General features: G+C 51.9%; 2 non-coding genes across 2 annotated transcripts; both read left to right on the top strand.

Annotated features, from left to right (window-relative positions):
* The first annotated feature begins 4,612 nt into the window (after window positions 1-4,612).
* Window positions 4,613-4,684, top strand: TRNAT-UGU (transfer RNA threonine (anticodon UGU)). Its single transcript has one exon. It is a non-coding gene; the product is annotated as a tRNA-Thr (tRNA).
* A 1,183-nt stretch (window positions 4,685-5,867) lies between these two features.
* TRNAA-CGC (transfer RNA alanine (anticodon CGC)) lies at window positions 5,868-5,939 on the top strand. Its single transcript has one exon. It is a non-coding gene; the product is annotated as a tRNA-Ala (tRNA).
* Window positions 5,940-10,353: the final 4,414 nt, after the last annotated feature.

The raw sequence follows: 10,353 nt of genomic DNA, 5'->3' as shown, positions 1-10,353 counted from the left end.
CGTGCCCAACGGCAAAATCGAACCCCACGGTCCGAGAGCCAAATCCCCCGCAAGCGAGCGTACGCAGACAGACGGACGGACGGACGGACAAAACATGAATTATATAGGTTAGATGATGGTTGATGAAGATGATGATGGCAAAGTTAACTTATTTCACCAGCTACTGAACATTAACCCCCTGTGTGTTTGTAACAAAGCCCTAGGTCCTCTGCCACTCCATCGCAAATCGCACATTGGCACAGTTGGTGGTGGTGGTGGCGGAGCATCGCGTGACGCCGGCGCCGTGAGTCTCAGCCCCACAGGGCGCTGGCTGGGCCGGGCGGAGGAGCCGCGTGAGGAAGCGTGTCATCCCCTGTACCCAGGCATGGTGAGCATGCAAGCAGCAGTCCTGTGTTGGCAAGTGCTGTTAGCGAGCACCATGAAGACCGGCACGGTGCATCAGGGCTGTGGCCAGCACCACGCCAGATTTCTTTGTCTTGAAGGTGCGTATGTTTACACACCGCATCAGGTACTTGTTTTACTCCGAGTCAGGTTGGACCCACCAACCCGGTTGTCTGCGTGAAGAGCGGTAGTGCAGTGGTTAGGGCGCTGAGCTACAAACCTGGGAGCCCAAGTTTGATTGCTGGCCACGGCTAACGTTTAATTTTGGTGGCGATTGATATGAACTGGGCTTAGACCTCCCCTCTGTGTGGTGTGTCACAATCAGCACTCCGGGCGTGGTGCTGTTCACCCACCCCTTCGTGTGCTGTCTCAGCCTTCATAGGTGTTGCTCACTAAAGGCACTTGCCTCAACAGTTTGTTAAAGCTATAAAGGGGATCTTTGTTTTTGTAGGTGTCTGTATGTGGGGAGTGGTGGCATAGCGGTTACTGCTCTGGGCTACGAACCCGTTGACCCGATTTTGGATCCCACCCATGGCTAATCGCAGTGACGATTATTTGATTTGGTCTTGGGCCTCCCCTAGGTCGACTCAACTTGAAAAAGAGTACATGGCGTGCTGTGTAAACATCGCCACTAGGGATTGAAAGGTGGTCGAACGTTGTTCTGGCCACCCGCTTCGTAGCGTGCTTGCTAACAACACTTTCCATAAAAGTTTCGTGAGAGCTATATAAGGGGTTTTTTGTATGTGTACAGACATGCTTCTGGGATAAGTGTCTATGTCAGAGACAATGATCTATAATAATGTTGTTACATCTTACAGCTGGAATTGATCAATTACATGGAGAACCACATTACAGCCAAGTGATGGTTTCGATTTAAAGCTTTCGTGACTGCAGGGATTCATCTTCTTGTTTCTTTCGGTAAAGTCACGTAGAAGGGAAGTAATAAAATAATAAAAATAAAACATAATAAAACAATTCTCACGACGTTTCGGCTACAACGCAAGCAGCCGTCTTCAGGCTGCTTGCGTCGTGAGAATTGTTTTATTATGTTTTATTTTTATTATTTTATTACTTCCCTTCTACGTGACTTTACCGAAAGAAACAAGAAGAAGTGATGGTTTATTTTGTGCAGTCCATGACGACCAGGCTGAGACCATTAACTCGCTAGACTTGAGAATCCGCTTTGATCACAGGCGGCTGCCTGGATTTAAACCGAGGTACTCCGTGGTGCCAGTTTAGTGCTATGACCACGAGGTCACTGGGCCGCGTCTAAACATTCCACCCCCCCCACGTTATATACATTAGCAGCAACGTGTTTAGTGAGCAGCAGCATTCTTTGAATATTTTGCCAAAGGAAATGGGATTGTGGAGCAGTGGCACAGTCCTGCAATTGCTTTATCTTTAATCCACCACACATCTTGCGGCACGATTGTGGAGCACCCGTTTTCACTGCTTGGTGGACAGAGGCAGGGGGATTTAAGATACTCAATTAGTTTCAACTGCTGTGCAAGATGGTAGAGCAGTGGGGCAGTGGAGCAGTGGGGCAGTGAAGCAGAGGAGCCGTGGGGCAATGGGACAGTGGAGCAGTGGCACACTGGAACAGTGGCTTCATGGGGGAGAGGAGGGGCGGATTTGTCGTTAAGAAGGCAAATCGCCTGAATGTTTTCCCACCACCGCTTGTATGTGCTCTGAAGGAGGACCATTCCCCAAAACGTCTCATTATGTGTCCTTGTACCGCCGCACACACAGCCGGGACACCGCACGCACAAGCCAAGGCACATTTAACCAACCCAAGAAGCACTCACAAGCAATGCAACGTTATGCTGTGTCCTCAAAGGTTGATTTCACAAAGTTTATGGTAACAACAATAGTATGTATCCTAATTCTTAACAGGGTGGCCTTGAAACTTGGCACGTGTAGGTTTTGTTCATTGTCTGCACCTGACCCCTCCAGCTCTCTCACCCTGGGTCAGCTGCCCCTTCCATGTCCTGGAAACCATGGCAAGGTCATCCCATGAGGACTGCCTGGATGAAAACCAGCATGGAAGGGGCCCAGTGTGGGGCTGGCTATGCTATTGGGATAGTCCCGTGTGTGTGTGTGATGTGAGGTGTCCTGGTAGCAGTCATTCTCTCCTGTAGTCCTGGCATCTGCTGCTCAGCTTCATTCCCCAGCTGTGGTCCCAGTGGCACCCTCTCTCTGGGGAACCGTGTGAAGTGTGTCATGGGGTGGGTAGGTAGTGTGGTGATAGCGGTCATGGTTGGCACCAATCCACGACCACCCCTACTGGGCGGTGGACCTGCCGCCACAAAGCAGCACGCGGCAGAGGAGTGAGGTGATTGCTCTCGCCATGTGAACGAAGCCTCCTTGCTTCCTCTTCTTTTCGTGCATCACCACCTCCTGCACCTCCTCCATCTTCTCCTCCTCTGTCTCATCCTCCTCCATCTCCTTCTCTTCATCCTCCACCACCATCTTCTCCTCTACCTTCTGCTCCTCTTCCTGCTCCACCTTTGTCTTCTTCTCCATCTTCTCCCCCTTCCCGACCACCATCTCCTCCTTCATCATCTCCTCATCTTCCTGCAGCACCATCTCCTCCACCACCATCTTCTCTTCCTCCTCCACCACCATTGTTTCCCCTTTGTCCATCTCCATCATCTCCCCCACCACGACCATCTGTTCATCTTTTGTTTTGTCCTGGTCCTCCACCTCCGTATTGTCTTTATCCTCTCCCTCCGTGTTCTCCTCCATTGTCTCCATCACAATATCGTCCTCCTTTGTCTTCTCTTCCTCTGATTTCTCCTCCTCTGCCTCTTCCTTCACCTCCTCCTTCACCTCTTCCTTTGTCTCCACCATAACCTCTGTCTTTGCTTCAAAGGCCTGGATGAGTGAGGAGGAGGGCTGCGCTGGTTCAAATCTGTGAAGAGACAAAACACGGCACCGTTCCACCTTCCTGCTACGGCAGACATCCATCATCCGTGTGTGGAATGTGTGGCGGATTAATCTGAGCTTAATATATACAGCAATAACGACATGGCCAGTGAGTATGCTTGGTATTGGCGCTGTCATTCTCATAGCTCAAGGCTATCCTTGAGATAGGTGCAGCTGTGTCTCACACAGACTGCTGTAGTTTCAAAGTACTAGGTGGTGTTGCTGTGTAAATTTAGCTGAATAATTTGTCGTGAAATTATTGTTTATATGTATATTCTAATTAATCCCTTGAACATAATGGCCTACACATTTAAAATGATATCGGTGGAGATTTTGAAAGTCCGCTGTGATGGAATGGATGTGTATCTTTGTGGTTAATGCGGTGGCAGTAATAGCAAGGGCGAGAAGCAAGATCTGAACTGTAAGTGGTGAATGATGAGTACGTTACCTTTTGGCCGCGTCAACCCATCCACGATTTCGGAAAGATATCTGACAGTGATTTGTGGTCGACAGAGCCGCCTCCCTTGACGTCGAAGGCATCTCAGAGTGCATTGCACGCGATGAGCCACTCACATCTTGCATCTCTCGTCTCAATGCATTTGAAATTGGACACCCCTCCCAGTGGTAGCTGTCTCTGTGCATTACAAGGCAACTTGGAAGCTGGCCTGGAGACAGGCCTTAGTCTGCCAAAATATCACGGTGGATGGAGGGTTACATGGTGAAGATATGGCCGCATCATTATGTGATCTAACCCAGACACTAATTATGGAAAATATATCTGTCCACAGTATAGCCGAATGTACGCGTTGGGCTTGCTGTGTCTGTGTATTTTGTAAACGTGGCAGGGCTGGAGCATCTGGGCCTCACAGTAAGAGAGACGTGGGTTTGATACAGGTAGGAACAATGTTCCACACTGCCCACCAGGGATTCATTGTCTGTCTGTCTGTCGTGCATAAATAAATATATAATACACACAGCTCTTTGATTGGTGGAGACCTTACAAACAGCTCTTTGATTGGTGGAGACCTACTGCCGGGTACGGAGAGGGGAGGTGCCTAAGGGAGGAGGGTTAGGGGAGCGGCCTAAGGAAGGAGGGAGTCAGGAGAGGGGCCTGAGGGGGGGGGGGGGAAATCAGAGGAGGAGCCTAAGGGGGGGGGGGGCTTCAGGGGAGGGGCCTAAGGATATGGCGGGTGGTCAGGGGACGGGCCTAAGGGAAGGGGGGTCAGGGGAGTGGCCTAAGGGAGGGGGGTAAAGGGAGGGGCCGATATTTAAGGGGGCTGGCTACCTGGCTGGCTGCCAGCGTGGTGGAGATGTAGCTCAGTGGGAGAGCGCACGCTTTGTATGTGCGAGGCCCTGGGTTCAATCCCCGGCATCTCCATGTCGGAAGCTTTTATTTAATTATTTTTTCAAACAAAGTTTGAATTGCAAAATCAATTGGCTGTGTCAATGTCCCTGTAATAGGGGTGCACATGAACTCTCGTAAATATTACCCTATATGAACGATACCTTCGGATGAATTTGTGTTGATTTCAGGAACTTGCTATTTGTATAACCAGCAATGCACACAGTGATCAAATGGTTAACTTTAACATTTAGAGATGAAAGCAAGTGCTTAAAAGTATCCAGAACACTTTTATTTCCGAATTAAATATTTCCAATAATAATGAATTAGGACAGCATTATAGTATCCATCCACATGTATTCTTGTTATTTATTTTGTTTCAAAGAAATACATTTTGCTTGGACTCTGTGCAGACTCGATGTATCCAGGGCCCAAGGCCAACAGGAGAGTGAGTGGGGTGACAAGGGAGAGGAAGAAGCTGATGACGAAGTTTCACCCCGTACCGAGGTGGATCTACGCCCCGGTAGAACCAGAATGGAGATGTAGCTCAGTGGTCGAGTGCACGTTTCGCATGTGTGAGGCCCCGGGGTCAAACCCCCGGCATCTCCATGTTGGATCTGGAATCCTTGTTGGAAGTTTTTAAAAAATGTATGTTTCCAACAAAGGTTGATTTTCAAAATCAATTGGCTGTGTCCATGTCCCTGTAATCGGGGTGCACATGAACTCTCGTAAACACATTCCTGCGGAGGGAGCTGGAAGGAACGTTGGTTTTCTCGGTCAATGGCCAGGCAGCGTGGTGTATTTCGCAAATATGGCCAACTGTGAGGTTGGCCACAAGCCGGCGTGAGTCGGTTAAACGTTGAGTTTTATAAAGGCACCACGGGGTGACCAGCCCTTCCCCACCCTCCCCCACCCAGCCCCTCCCATCCCCTCCCCACCCTCCCCTCTCCACCCAGCCCCACCCCTCCCATTTTTGGATTCACGACGGATGGATGGACGGACACAATAATCCCCTGCGGGCTGGTGGAACCAGGTGCTTCCTACCAGTATAACCCTATATGAACGATACCTGAGGGTGAATTCGGACTCTGTGCAGACTTGATGTGTACAGGGCCCAGGGCCAACAGGAGAGTGAGTGGGGTGACGAGGGAGAGGAAGAAGCTGATGACGAAGTTTCACCCCGTATCGAGGTGGAACTGCGCCCAGGTAGAACCACCATGGGGATGTAGCTCAGTGGTAGAGTGCACGCTTCGCATGTGTGAGGCCCCGGGGTCAATCCCCGGCATCTCCACGAGGTGATATTTTTCCAGTGGACAATTTTACTCGAAGGAATATGCGTGGCTTGTTTTCATTCGTTATGGTTGCTGAGCACAGATCCAGAAGACCAACATGTCAGCAATGAACATCACTACAATCAAAGTTGTAGTCGATAAGAGTTAACATGTTTATGGCATTCATATTCTCACGTAGAAGGGAAATAATAAGAACATAAAAAATAAAATTATCACGACGTTTCGACTGCAACACAAGCAATCATCATCAAGTGTGAAATCAAAATATTTATGGAAATGATCAAGATAATTAGATTTGAAACCGTAGGATGGACTTCCAAATTTGAGCAGTGCGTGGAGGAAGCTGAGAGAAAAGTGTTGTGACCTGCCGAGTGGTGGTCGAACGGATTGGGTGAGAAGAAAATCAGTTTGGAGTCCTCATCGCTGAAGGATAACTCAACGAGTGGAATTATACAGGTAGGAACAACAGTTTCACACTGCCCACCAGGGATTATTTGTCTGGCGTGCATCGCCCCTCCCAAACATGTATGTTCAGGGATTGGTTGAAGTGCATCACGTGACCGCGAGCTTTCTGTCGTGCACGAATGTGCTGTCCAACCAAGTTCCTACCTGCCCACTCCGAAGGAACGTGTTTTCCATGTTTGGCCATATTCTCTCTGTGGAGTGTGTTGCCCCCTATTCTGGAAGGGTGCTGCACCTTTCTCCCTGTAACTGATCCACACAAGCAATGCAAATCGCCTAATTTGGATCAAAAACAGTAGCAACTTCATTCCCTACTGCGAGCAACCTTGGCAGGACCCTCCTGAAAAAAAGTCTTGAGACTTAGGGAGGCTCGTCCTGAGTAAAACAAGCATCAATATAAATAAATAACCACACATAGGACATGCATAGTGATTTACCGTGGCTCAGTGGCTCCAGAGTTTGCATTCTCTTCTTGGAAGCCCTCTTCTCCAAAGCTCGGAGCAATCGGGCCCTGCACAAGAGTGGCGGAGGTGGCGGCAGTGGCGGAGGTGGCGGCGGCGGTGGTGGTGGTGCTGGTGGTGCTGCCGGCAGGGCTGCTGGTGGTAGCTGTCCGGAGCCACTGTTGCTTCATCTTGGCGAGGCGCTGCTCCTCCACAAGGTGCTTTTGCTCCACAAGGTGCTTTTCCTCCACGAGGTGCTTTTCCACCATGAAGCGCTCCTCGTCCTCTTGAAGTTTCACCTCAACAAGGCGCGTCTTCTCCATGAGGCGCTTCTCCTCCTCGACCCGCTTCGTGTTGGCAAAGTGCTTTACCTCGGTGAGGTAATTTACCCTGGTGAAACGCTTTTCCTGCTCCTCCAGATGCTTCTCCTTGAGACGCTTCACCTCACGAAGGCGTTTCTCCTCCATGAAGCTTGTGTAATAAAGGACTCGACCACGATGTCTGGCTTGGTGTCCTTTATTCGGTTCTTCTCTCTTAACCCGCACGGCTGTCCTTCTATAAGACTCTATACTGACACTGATACTGCTCTCCTGCAGTTTCTCCCCTCGTCGTTCTCTCAGCCTCTCTCTCCTCTCGTCGCTCTCGTAGCCTCTCCCTCACACACAGCCTCGCCGGCTGTGTTCCCCGCAGCTCCTCGTCCGCCTTCTCTCCAGCCGCCCCACCGCTGTCTTCTCTCGCAGCTCCGCTGGCTGCTCCCTTAGCTGGCCACCGCTGGCCGCCGCTGCCACCCCTTGGCTTTGCCCACGTGGCCTTACTCTGGTCCAGTCCCACTCGTTCTCCCTTCCTCTTCCGGTCTCCTCCCTTAAGAACCTTAACCTTTCCTCCCACGTCACCTAACTCCACCTCTCCGTGACGTCACATCCGGGAGGTCGCCCGCGCCCGCATTACACCACCCTCCCCCGTGGAGAAAAACCCAGCCGACCTCGGCTGAACAACACCAACAGTAATGCGGGTGAACCCGAGCGTAACACACCAAAGGACACCAAGCATGCAATATAACAGTAAGAACAATCAACACAACTCAACAATCAATAACGTAGCAGAAGCAGGCAATAAATACACAGTAAGAACAATACAACATAACAATCAACGAAACACAAGGGATTTAGAGCGTGTGCGGGTCGCCGGCCCGTCCCGGACGGTCGGCGGCCCATCCGCGGAACGGGAACGTGATTGAGTTTGAGGAGCGACAGGGTGAAATCCCCCTGTCGCTGTTGGAAGTCCACCAACGTCCCGTGTCCTTGAAGGATCAGTCTTGGGCTTGTCCCGCGGATGCGTCTGCAGCGGGGTCGGAAGGGCTGCAGGGCTCGAAGGACCCGCAGATCTGGCAGGCACCCTCCGAGCAGAGCGCCTCGTCCCCTCCGGTGTCAAGGCCGGCCTGCCTGGAACAGGTACGACAGGCGCTCTAGCAAGATCAATGGACGCAGGCGGGGGAGAGTCGGCAGCAACAGACCCCGGCAAGGCAACATTGGGAGATGATGCATCATGTAGGGGAGCAACATACGGTTTCAAGCGCGACGTGTGAACAAACCAGCGGCGAGAACCAATTTGAACACGCGCCGACTGAGGATTAGGAACCTCAATGAGGCGGACAGGCCCTCGCCAAGGTTTGTGAAATTTGGGAGAGGTACCCGGCCGCACCTGCGGGCAATGGAGCCAGGCCAGGTCCCCAACCTTCCAGGGGCACTCCCCTTTGGAACGCCGTGCGTACCTCTCATTTCGGGCCTGAGCTTTGGCCGTAGCCACACGGGCACTCTCCCGCGCCTCCGAGACCCGGCGAACAGTGTCCCGAATGTAGTCAGGAAGCGGTTTACAAGGTCCCCTCACACCGGTTCCCATCTGCACATCCATTGGCGGCACGTTTTCCCGACCATACATAAGGTAAAATGGCGAATAACCCGTAGCCGCATGAGGAGTCATCCTGTACGCCGAAAGCACCCCCGGGATGTGCAGGTCCCAATCCGATTGTTGCTCACTCACCGTGTGGCACAGCATGGCAGACAATGTCCGGTTTAGCCGCTCAACCATACCATCCGTTTGCGGATGGTATGGGGATGTCCGGACCTTCTTAGTCCCTAGGCCCGCGCATACTTCCGCCAATAATTTCGAAGAAAAATTTCGGCCCTGATCCGTAAGGAGTCTCTCCGGCGCACCCTTGTCCATAACATATCCGAACAAAAAGGCGTCGGTAATGGCCGCGGCCGATTGATCGGGCAACGGCCAGGCCATCGGCCAACGGGAGAGGTACTCAACCCCGACCAGCAAATATTTATTACCCCTCGCCGAAGGTGGGAAAGGTCCCAAAATGTCCAGTGCCACCAATTCATTGACCCGAGACACCCGAATTGACTGTAAGGGTGGCACATAAGGATGTTTAGGAGGCTTACGCCGGGCACAGTCAGGGCACGCGCGGACGTGCCCCACGACATCCGTCGACATGCCGTGCCAAAAATAATGACGTTGCAACGTCAACAAGGTCTTCTGCACACCCAGATGTAATAGCGTGTCACAATGGAGAGTTCTAATCAACTCGTATCGGAGGGACGCAGGCACCACTAGACGCCAGTGTTCCTGGAGACTTTCCCTCCACATAAGCAGACCATCTCGGACCGCGGTTTCCGGCGCACCCTCCGTAACCGGACCCCCAACCTCCACTTTGGATCGCTTCCGCAAGGACACTAACGACTCATCCATCATTTGCTCCCTTATCCAAACAGACCGTGGCAGATTCAAAACCCCATCAGTCGGCCCCGGTTCCACAGTAGCATCCGACTTCTCCACAGCCAATACCACCGGCTGAGGGGGGGGTAGGCTGGGCGCACATCTCTGCGTCCCCGACGCACATTTGCAAGGGGAGCGCTGCGGCAACCTAGAAAGTGCGTCTGCGTTCGCATGGCGCACCCCTTTACGATGGTGAATTTGAAATGAAAATTCTTGCAGCGTGTCCAACCAACGCGACAGCTGGCCGGAAGGTTGATCCATTTTAAGGGCATATTGCAAGGCCGCATGATCCGTACGTACGATAAAGGAACGGCCGTACAGGTACGGTCGAAACTGACGTAGGAAAAAAACAACGGCTAAGAGTTCCCTGCGAGTGACACAGTAGCGTGTTTCCGCGGGCGACAGGACCCGGCTACCATACGCAACGACGCGCTCTACGCCCCCTTTAGACTGAGACAACACCGCGCCAATACCTGTGTCGCTCGCATCCGTATCAAGAATGAACGGTTGATTGAAATCCGGATAATCCAATGTTGGGGCGGTAGCCAACAGATTACGCAGACTCTGAAAGGCCGCCTCTTCCGGCGGTCCCCACGCAAACTTACGTCCCTTACCCGTAAGGAGGTGCAAGGGCCTCGCGATGGTCGCAAAATTCGGTACAAATCTTCGATAATACGAGGCAAATCCCAGAAAGCGACGTACATCCCCCACGGTGACCGGAGTCGGCCAA

The sequence above is a fragment of the Lethenteron reissneri genome, chromosome 69 (genome assembly GCF_015708825.2).
Source record: "Lethenteron reissneri isolate LAM-NWPU_2019-01 chromosome 69, ASM1570882v1, whole genome shotgun sequence".
NCBI classification, from domain to species: domain Eukaryota; kingdom Metazoa; phylum Chordata; class Hyperoartia; order Petromyzontiformes; family Petromyzontidae; genus Lethenteron; species Lethenteron reissneri.
Note: the sequence above shows the minus strand (reverse complement) of the source record. Positions and strands in the feature narration are given on the sequence as shown.